The sequence below is a fragment of the Cynoglossus semilaevis genome, chromosome 8 (assembly GCF_000523025.1).
Source record: "Cynoglossus semilaevis isolate Cse_v1.0 chromosome 8, Cse_v1.0, whole genome shotgun sequence".
Taxonomy (NCBI): domain Eukaryota; kingdom Metazoa; phylum Chordata; class Actinopteri; order Pleuronectiformes; family Cynoglossidae; genus Cynoglossus; species Cynoglossus semilaevis.
The window spans coordinates 11,975,470-11,986,566 of record NC_024314.1 but is presented as its reverse complement, the minus strand read 5'-3'; the positions used below and the strand labels follow the sequence as shown (position 1 = coordinate 11,986,566).

At 39.7% G+C, this 11,097-nt stretch overlaps 1 protein-coding gene across 8 annotated transcripts in view; it reads right to left on the bottom strand.

Annotated features, from left to right (window-relative positions):
• Positions 1-11,097, bottom strand: part of uts2r (urotensin 2 receptor) — a 39,495-nt gene that overhangs the window by 766 nt on the left and 27,632 nt on the right. For 4 of the 8 annotated variants that reach the window (XM_025057935.1, XM_025057937.1, XM_025057931.1 and 1 more), the window contains one exon: positions 3,612-5,006. The gene's annotated coding sequence lies outside the window, so the exon portion shown is untranslated. Of the gene's footprint in view, positions 1-633; positions 700-881; positions 1,152-1,315; positions 1,395-1,734; positions 1,775-3,611; positions 5,007-11,097 lie in introns of all 8 variants that reach the window. The other 4 variants (XM_025057938.1, XM_025057932.1, XM_025057933.1 and 1 more) reach the window with 4 other exon arrangements.

The window sequence follows — 11,097 nt, the reverse complement described above, 5'->3', positions numbered from 1 at the left end:
CTTTCCTCTGGTGTTGTCCTTAGAGCTTCACCAGTGAATCTGATGGTTGTTAGATCAGTTTGTTAAAGAAAGTATCGACCATTTGGCGAATCACTAAAAGATAACCAAAATCAGCACGATGTATGAAGTGACAAAGCAAATCAAAGTAGTAGTTGAAAAATAATTATTAAGAGTGAACCGTGGAGATACAGAGATAACTGTGTCCACACTGTGATGGTAAGAAGACTCTGTGGAGGCCAGTGGCTTAGAATCTGAACAGAAGGGTTGTAGGTTCATAGAATATGTTCACACGTTCATGTCGATATGATATGAAGAGCAATAGGAGTAAAGATTGTGTTTTTTTAAAAATGTTTATCAGTTTACCATTAATGAAGACAAGGAGGTTGGTTGCAGGTGGACTATCAATCTACTGTGACTGTACACTCATAATCAACCTAAACCACGAAACGTTGTTGCGAGGTGTTCACTTCCAGCCATCTGTGTTTTAGAGCCGTGTATGTGAGGGGAGGGTCAATGTGTTCCACAAGGGGCCGCTGTCGCCGCAGGTTTGTAAGTAGTTAAAGTAGTCTTGTTTAGGGTATATAGAGTATATTTACTTGTACTTTGGTTTGTTGAAGATGTTTGATGTCTTACCCAGTGTCACTGTTGTTCCCGAGTCCTGGGAAAATGGTGATGTTGAAGGGCCGAGTGGCGGAATAGCTGTAGAGGGAGGAAAGCATGGACACAGAGTGCCCGTAGTGCAGAGCATGAGTGGCTTATGCTAGTAGCACATGCAATGGCTGCTTGACACACAGCTACTAGCATGAACCAGCCGTGCTGTCCAGATGTAGGCCACAATGTTAGTGGTTGGTGTAAGCAGTAATGACGCGTGGTTGTCTCACCTGAAATTGGTAGTAGTCATAGGGAAAGGTTGCCATGTGTACTTGGTTGTTAGGAGTCAGCTTGGTGATTGTGCAGGTCCCTTGTCCCTTGTGGTTTCTTGCTAGGTGGTGGAGCCAAGGGTTGTGATCCTTGGGTGTCCTTGCTGATCTATCTGGAGCAGTTCCTTCAGGGGTATGGGCAGGTGTTTGAGGAGGTATCCTTGGTCTGTTCTGCTTGTTGTTGTAGTTGTTACCGACTCCTGGGGAAATGGTGATGTTGAATGTCTGTAGCTGTAAAGGGGGAGGAAAGCAAATGGTTATGCCACCTCATGCTAGTAGCTCAGGCAGTGATGTAGCCACTGAATGTGCTACTAGCATGAGCCACTCATGCTTTGTAGGTGTGGGCCACAATGTTGAGTGGCAGGTGGTTGGTGTAAGAAATGTGGTTGTCTCACCTGAAATTGGTAGCTGTGGGGGAAGGTTGCCAGGTGTGGTTGTGGTGGTAGTTTTCCTGCAGCTTCCCCTGGGGTTTTCCTAGTGTGAGTAGGAGGAGAGGGTAGTGGTGGTTAGAGGTTCTTGGTGGTACACCTGCAGGTGTTTCTGGAGGTGGCCTCTGTGTCTTCTTGGATCTATTGGTTCTAAGTCACTCCACTGTTTCCATGTCTCCACCATCTCCTATTAATAAATTCAATACCACTCAACTTGTGTCCATGTCATGATTGCTCTTCCACACATCAGCTAACACTCAACTTCACCACACCCAAACAACACCCAAGTCACACCACAAACTCATGTCTCCTCCATTTTGTGCTCAAACACACACTCTGTCCACTGTACAATATACATGCACACCTACTCCTTTCTTCTCACCCACCTCAGCAAACGGCTCCTCCATCTCCAGCACACACTTGCTCCTAAAATGACACAATCACAGTCATCACAAGGTTTCACAAACCATTCCACACTACAAATACACATCACCACAGCATTCCACACAAACCTACCTGTTCTGATGCCAGAATGAAAGAACAGTTACACACAGACGTCACCCTCTCACTCTGTCTACTTACCTCACATCACACTTGTTGCCTCCCCGGTCTCCTCCACCTAACAGCAAGGAACAATTCCACTACAGAACACTACACACTATACCTCCACAAAGCACACACCACCAACATCTTTTATGCTGCAACTCATAGGTCCTCCAGGTCTCCACATCAATGTACTTCTTTACTTCCTAAGACAGACAAAGTCACACACAGAAACACAACAAACACCACAAAACTACAGACATACACACACATAAAACTATGGAACATACACAAGTCCTATGGCTGAGGAACAACTGCAATGCTCTGCATTTGCATGAGTGCACTCACCAGATGGCAGCCAACAATGCATTTGGTAGCACCTCCACTACTTCTCCAATCAACAAATACAAATGTCACCACAAGTGTAGCCATGCTCCACCGATGCTAATCACTAAGCAAATGTTCCATGCTTCTCTATAATTCCACATCCTCATGCTACTTCTATGTAAGCGTTCATTCATAGAGATCAGAAAAGGTCACATGAAAGTACAACTCTTAAAACAGAACAAACCAAAGAGAAAAAACCTTCTGATCCAGTCCTCACAAGAACAGTAGGTGGAGTTGGGATTCACGTGTCAAAGACAACCCCATCTGATGCGTCGCCACTCTGACTTTGACCTGTATTTAAATGGTACTTAATCAAATTGAGCCATATCAACAGAAAAGCTGAAAACAAGTGCTGCCTGCCTCATGTTTGCTGTGGACTCCTTCTGTAACGTACTTGTTTTTGAAGAGCAGATGTATAAGTCAAAAGTCAAAGCATGTCCTACAAGCTGAACTCACATCACAGTCCTGTCTCAGGTTTGTTCTCTCTCAACAGGGACCATACACCGTATGTACAAAATGGACTGAGTAAAGTCACAGTTACTGTTATAGAACCATTCCTGTCTCACATCTACTGCCGCAGCTGCTTTAGTACAAGACAATTACAAACATGGAATCCATCAAGTTTCTTAGGACATAATGCAATCAGTAGAAAACCATGAATTCCATGAACTACAACATAGTGTAGACAAGGTTTCTGATTGGTGCAGATGTTTTTCAATACACTCTGACTGTTCCTAGCAGCCATGCTTCCCAACAAGCTCAGAATAGCAATAACAAATCACATCCAACACAATCTGTTCCCTCGAACACATCTTGGTGTGACTCCAAAGGTCAGGTTTTTTCCTTCTGATTCCAATTATGACCTTTTTTCCCTTACTGAGGACCACTAGAACCCCAAAATGTTGCAGTGTACTTGTAATGACTTTTTCAGCCTATTAACAGATGAGTTACATACAAATGTCTACACATATCATTTAGCTTGGATATCCAAGGACAACTCCATCTATTTTCTACTATGTAATTTTCTATTACATTACTGAAATACTGTACATCTTCAAACACAGCACATATCCTTGTGTCAGGTGTTAGTCTGCTCTTTGTAGTCTTACACATTACAGAAGGTCACGCAGCAGGACACTGAGGACTGAAACTCTCCAATGTTCTCCAGGGTTAACTTCGAACAGCACACCTCTAAACATCACTAAATTAAAGATAACTTTTACTTTTCTCCATCATCAGACTTCAAAGGACGTTTTTTCTCTGTACAAGCCATTGATTGGCTTTTCATAATATACTCCAGACATGTCTGAGAACATAAAAAATGAGAGGTTACCTTCATTGACTCACTCTCCTCCGTTTGTCTGTGTCATGTCTTCTCACTGGCCTATTTGTGTCCAGGTGGAGGAACATCACTGTGAACCTTGACCACAAAAGGCTGGAGGAGACAAAGAAGTACAGCGTGACCACTTGACACTTCTTGAACTTTTCTTTTACTGCCACACAACAAAGTACAACTTGATGAATCTATCATTTTCCATGACCCACCTGAGTGCCAGTGCCATCCAATTTGCAACTGGCATATGCTTATTATTTTATCCGGGGGTGTTTGATCCTCCTCCTGCTGCCCTCTCAGGGTTGTTACTCACCAGACGCTGCTGATTAGTATTACATTTCAAAAGCTACATACACTCACACTTGTTACTTTGTCATTTGTCGCCATCCATGTTTCAAATTAAAAAGTCTGGCAGTATTTCCATCATCAGTTTTGTCCCCCCCATTAACAACAGAACCCTTTTGAACTAAAGAAAAACCTCAATCAACTGAGCACGAATAACAAATTACAAAAACCCAATCCCTCACCGTCTGTTAAAGTTTACAAAGGATTGTTCTTATTAGTGTGCATGTGTTTACACTTTCACAGCAGGTCACATGTGAAGCACACATTTATGCACAGCGTAGGATTCAGGGATGACATCAGCAATGACAAAATTACAATGCCCTTCGAATTGACATGTGTGAGATTTACCCCCGCAAAAGTAAATCGTGACCACAGCATAGACACACAGAAGCCTAAGACTTTTCTTTGTTCTATATTTTCCTTTAAATGTTCTGATTTTAGATGCCAAAAGAGGGACCAATAATTGGTAAACGTTAGCAAACAACAAGCATTAAATGTGGACAAATTATGTAAAAATCTAAAATAGATGCCAATGAAGATTTGTTTAATACAAACAATTGAAAGAATCTTTCTGTCCTGTGAAACACATTACTTCTCTGAGAGGTTGTCTCAAGTTCTGTGAACATTTGTGAAAAGTTTAGAAAAAAAAAGACAAAAAGTGGTTTCAGCACAGTGAGAAAAAAAATAAGTAATTAGTCTGACCAGTAAGGAGAAATCACTGCCAAAATAACTTCTTACCTTCGTTATCCTATGAAGTACTGCTCTACTAGAAAAGAGTATACAGCTTGGCTTTCTGCAGCTCATAGTTTTTGACGGTTTGGGCCAAACCCTGAACTTGAAAAAAAAAAATTCAAAATGCAATCGAAAAATTCAAACCCTTAAAAGTAAGATTTACTAACCTTTGTTCCCCCAGATTTCCTACAGTACATTTTCTTCCAGCATACTGAAGTTTTCTTCCAAGAAGTCAAATTCTGCATTAATCAAAGCCGTAGCTGAACCCTGCTTCCTTTTGGTTGGGATTAACAGAGGTTCCTGCAAAAAAGGAAAAGCCTAGGAGCCAGGAATGGACAGAAAGCTTTAGAATTTTCAGGATTACAGTTCAGCTATTTATAAAGAAGAACCACAGATTTTAATTCCACCTTCGCTTTTTTCAACCGTCCAAATTAGAAGAAACTGCCTGAATACTTTAGTCTCTTTTCTTAGAGTGATTTCATAAGGAACCAAAGATGTTTCAACAGCTCTTCTTTGAATTATCTTTTGATGCTGAAGAATCACAGGTAACAGATGGAACTATTCATATTGGAACAGGTAAGTGCAGTTCAAGAACATTCAGCCCAAACCAATTACAAAACACCACTTTTTTGATGGCTTTAAACAGACGAGGACAAGTGTGTGATGTTGCTGCCTGTCAAACAGCACTGGTTTGTTGGTTCAGTGACAGACTGACCATTCATCACTTTCTTCTTCAACAATGCTTGAGCACATGCTGGGTTACAGACTGCCACTCCTTTACTATCTTTGAATGTTGCAGTATTTCCATCATCAGTTTTATCACTATCTCCAACAAACAACTATTTCTTTGGAAGTACAATAGGCCACAATTTTTAATTATGCCTTGTTCGTAAGTTAAACCGTCATACAAAAATATCTTCTTAAAAACCCAATTTTTGCAACATCAGAACAGCACAATTTAGGTCAAATACATTTATAGAAAAATACAAACATTTGAAAAAAATACTGTATCTTTTCTATTATTTAAAAAAAATCTCAAATTCCAATTTCAATTTAACTCGGTAAATGCCAAGAAAGGTTTAACGTACCACCTATTGACTTTGAGTAGAAACATGCTGAACTGGGTTGAGGCCGTGCGTCAGCAACCATGAGATGACGTCCATATAAATGAGAAATTATCTGCACAACTCCACACACCAAAAAAGCCTGGAAACTAATTGACATCAGGTCATATCTTTTCATATTTGCATATTGACCATGACCAAAAGATGAAATAGAGTTTTCTGCTATGACAAAGAGAATTATCTAGAAGTACCAGTGTTTTTCTCTTTGAAGAAAATAAGTTTAAAAAAATGTTTCCAGAGGATTGTCAACTTTATCATGTTTGGCTCAGTATGCCTGCTGTCATCTTACACTCAGCAGCAGCAGCAACAACAGCAACAGCAGCAGCAGCAGCAGTCAGTTGTTTCCACTGAAAAGTCACAAAAAACACTTCTCATGTCCCCAGCCTGGAGCTGATGCTGCAAGAGAAGAACTCCAGTTAACAGTGAGACAAAAACTTTTCAGAGTTTTCAGTAAATGCATCATAATCATCTGTGAGGTCTCTGCATTCACAAATATCCAACTCCATGCACTGAAACAAAAAGAACAGACAGGCTTCTCTACTAAGGAAAAGGTTAAAACAATGGCTAAAAAGCTGTGATTGATTACACCTCCACTGTGATTACAAATAAAAGAGAAGACATTCCTGGAAATATCCCCCCGAGTCCGTAACGTTTATCTCTGTGGGAGAGTTTCCTCTGTGTATGGGAACAGTTTTTTCTTTTGTAGGGTTGTTAAATTGTTGCTGTAGAAAATCTGAACATAACAATTACTTCTTTATACGCTGTGATGTCTCAATAATTAGATAACCTAACAAAGTCCTGAGGGTTTAAATATCCCTCAGTGATGACTCGTAAAATGTGTTTGAACTACGTCCAAACTTTAACATGCTTTAAATGTTTCAGCCAAAGCAATCAGAAAGACTGTTGGTGTTGTTAGCTGGAGTGGAATTCTGTTTTAAAAGTTAAGTTAGGTTTAAGGGTTAAAACACTTCTGCTGTTTGCAAGCAAGTGAGCACAAAGGAGAATGTGTGTGAATGACAGCGAGACAAGGTGAGATTCAGCTGCATGGACTGGAGACAGTAAAGGATGGATGGACGGTGCATAGAAGAGGCAGAGTGGTCTGGATGGAAGAAGAAGACGGAAGCAGGTGAGCAAGCATTAATGAAGTTATAATTAAAGCACTCAAAGTGTCTTCAATATTCAGTTCATCAGTTTAAGTCATCAGAAACAGGAAACAGGAAGTTGTCTGTACTAACCAAGAGCATTTTTAAAGGATGTTCTAATTTGCCACCTTCACCTTAATCCTCTCTCTTACACAGCGCTATTGTCTCAGAAATTATATTAAATAATGTACCACATATATGAACAGAAGACAAAAGTTTGACTTTAAGAACTACTCATCTGGGCTGCTTGGCAACAAATGAACAACTCCAAAACCAAGGTCTCCAAACCATCCAACAGGTTGTGTCTTACTATTTGTCAAAAAAAACAAACAAAAATAAAACATACACAAACTGTAAAACAGCTTCTACACAGACACAGGCCTCTGAACCGACTGCTGAATTTTCATCACATCACATGATTTGTTGTAGCTGATCTGAACAGCGTTCACATGTACAGTATGTGTATTAGCTGATGTTCTAGTGTGCTCACTGTGATGAAAGACTGAACATAAAGTGACTGGAACAAGCTCCACTTGAAGAACACACCCACACCCACACACATATATATTGTTTAATAGGACAGTGTGACTTTATCTCTGCTGCAGTTACTACTCTGACAGGATAAAGTCACAGAGAACAGTCTAATGAATGTGATGTACTGACCTGGTGTAATGGCTGCTGTTAACTATTGCATTAAGTTAAACGTTTATGCCAGAACATCCCAGAGGGAACAGCTGAGTTTGTAGAAAGAGTGGAAATAAAAAATGTAGAAGAATAACTATCATACAAGTGAACCTGTTTTGTTACATCACTACTTTCTATCACTAGAATTAAAACAAAAAAAAGGTCTTATTAAAATGATGGCCTAAGTCAGTTTTTGGCAAAAACTTATTTTTTGAAATTCACAATTAAATTCTTCCCACTTACAATTTTAACCATATCAAAATATTTATTTCATATACGTAGCCACTAATGTGCAGCAACGGGTTGAAAGTAACAAGTTACTATAATCGGATTACTCTTATCAAGCAATGTGTAAAGTAAGGGATTACAGTTGCAAAAACAGTAATTAGATTACTGTTACTTTTCTTCAGATTGTGCTTCATGACAGTGACGTCGTGGTGTGACGTCAGTGGTAACAGCAGCATGTGTAGATGGATGAGGGAGAACATGGAGGCCGGGGGAGAGCAGGACTATGCAACGTTGAATGCATGGAAATACTGACGATACTTTGAGAACATTTTTTATCTAGAACGAAAAATTTCACATCAAATCTGAGCAAGCACCTAGCAAGATCTTTTTGAAATTTAACTGAGTAAAGTAAGTATTAAAGTTACTAAACTGCAAAAGCATCTGTCCTCCACCCAACCTTCACCACACCTGACACAATCCTAATAAGATCTACATCTGCTGCCACCTGACTCCTTCCTGCTGCCACCACTCTATTTCTCACATATGCTCCGTTCATGCGAACACACAACCTGATTTCAATGAATAATCTAATTTCGCTCTGCGGAAAAAACGTCGGGGGAAATGTTGTTATGAAATTCCGTCACACCTGGGGTTGAAAATGAGACGACTGATCTGCAACGTTGTATCTGTCGTGGTGTAATTGAGATGCAACATGCTGAGAGTTTACAGGTTTTGTTGAAACATAAAGCAGTGACTGTCAGTCTGAGTCACAGGACCAGACTACAGGGGTAAGGGGTCAGGGGACGCTCCTGCTGCCTCAGCAGAGCTGAGAGCTGTGACGCACCTGATTTGTCCTTTGAGTTACACCTCTGACTCAGGGCACAAAAGAATGGGGTGTAGGTAATTAGACAACAAGGGTACCATCTTCATTGTGGCCAATTTTAAATCTCTGATTGCAGCACAGCTTGGGAAGACGCTTGTTTAAAGAAGCTTCCCATGATGCCTTTTGCAGCTCTAGTTTCATCTAGTTTTACTGATGTTTGAGCAATAGATTTTGTTTTATTAATTTTCTTTTTCTACCAGGTAGTGGGAACATTTCAAGTTTTCAATTCAAAGGCAGCCAAGGACCTAGCCTGGAAAATATATTATTAATATTGTACAACAATTTTTTTGTGTGCATTTATTAGATGGAACGCAGATAGAAAAGGCAGTGTTTCCCCAACTGTTTTGAGCCACAGCACATATTTTTGAATAAAGTCTTCTTGCACTCATGCTGCACTACAAGCCCCCCATGTTGAGAACCACTGGCTTTAAGAATGCAAAGAAAACCTATACAAAAATAGTAAAACGTTGATGAAAAGCATGAACAAGCACAAACTTTAAAACAATATAATAAAGACAACAATTTACTTTAATACTGACATTTTGTTCTGAACCTACAGGGTTTTGTTTGTTTTTGTGCTCTTTCACAGATAATAAAGGTGGGTTCAGGGATCAAAACATGAGGGATTTGGTGGGAGACCGTGTGTGACTTTACAAACACAATAATCTGCAACCTTCAAGTGGTGTATGCACTTTTACACTACAACAGTGGTCAGTGGCTTCTCAGAGGAAGACGAGTCTCAAGGCACAATTTTGCTCAGATTGACGATAAACAGTGAGTTGTTAATAAATTATATTTATCGTCATCATCATCATCTGCCCTTTTTTATTTTCTCACTTTTTATTAGAGATGTTCCGAGAACCACTTCTTCTCCTATGGACTGTATTTTATGGGCTATAGCTGGGAGTATGTGTGCCAGTGTTTTATGACGTTAAAAGGGTCCTACAAGGGGAAAGTGTTCTGCTGCAGTATCATTTGTCTTGAACACGTTCAACTCCACCCCCATTTATCATCTCTGACTTCCTACAGCCAATGTGTCAGAGGCACCTGAGTGTGTGAAGTTGGTTTGACTGTGTAACTGCTGATATTGTACGGTACAGATGTATAAAAAGTAAAACTTCATGCTTCAACGACAGGGTTGGTGCAGTTTACAAAGGTTAAACACACAGAAAAAAAACAAAGAGTTTTGAGCTCACTGCTCTGCCCCTGAACCACCACAGTATTCTCCAACTTTACTTCATAAACAATACAAATAAAAATTAATGTTTGTCACCACACTGTGGACGCTAACCACCAAAAAACAAGCCTTTGTTCTACTGGTCAGTAAATTAAGCATTTTTGGACACAGGTATTTCTTTAACCACCAACCTAAAACTCTATCTGAAATTATGCTTCATAACTGATTATATCTTTTTTTTAATATTTTTAAGAATATGACAATTGACCTGGTGAAATGCCTTTTACATTGACATAAACGTCACATCCTCACGTTCTGTGCATTAGTTCAAAGACTAGAAATTCTTAACCAAAGAGTGCACGACGAATTAGCACGTTATACATCTGCTGACGATATCAAGTAGCTCAGGACTTCGACCGGTGTATGAACAGGACATAAATATGGAAGATGCCGCAGGGCTGATGAGTGGATGTGAAGCTGCAAGGCTAGGAGTTTTCATTGATCTCATACAGGAAGGAGATCACAAATTGGACTGGTTTGATTTTAGCAAAGAAAAAAAACATTGATTTTTCAATCTGATTAGGGGAAAACAGCAGAATTAACATATATATAGTGTTCACACCAAACTGGCAGATACAGAATGAAAGTTAAAGCCTTTGGTCAGAACAGATGAAAAATACTTTGGAAATGCAGTATGCATTATTCTTGCTTGCTATTGTTGCTGACATTGTTTGAAGGACACAGAAACCTCCCACTTCCTCTCATCCACCCCCACAACCACCTGCACAGCCTGTGTCACCTCTCTGCAGGAGGAAACTCATTACCTGTAATGATTTCTGTGTGGGCTCTAGTGCATTTTTGGAGCCATTTAACCAGATGATCTCTCTATAATAATGTTTGTGTTGATAACAAGAATCTAAATGGTCGACATCATGGGAAAGAAAAGCAAATGTTTCAGTCACTGCAGTGAGTGAACAAAAAATATCTGTTAGACTAGTGGTCCCCAACCTTTTTTGTGCCAAGGACCGGTAAAACATACCATCATTGAAGGATCATTACATTTTCATTATCAAGTCATATTTAAATCTAAAAAGTAAAGGGACATGATTGGAATCTTTTGGAATGAAATAAATTAGTAAAACTGAAGTACATTCTTTTACTGTGTTTCACT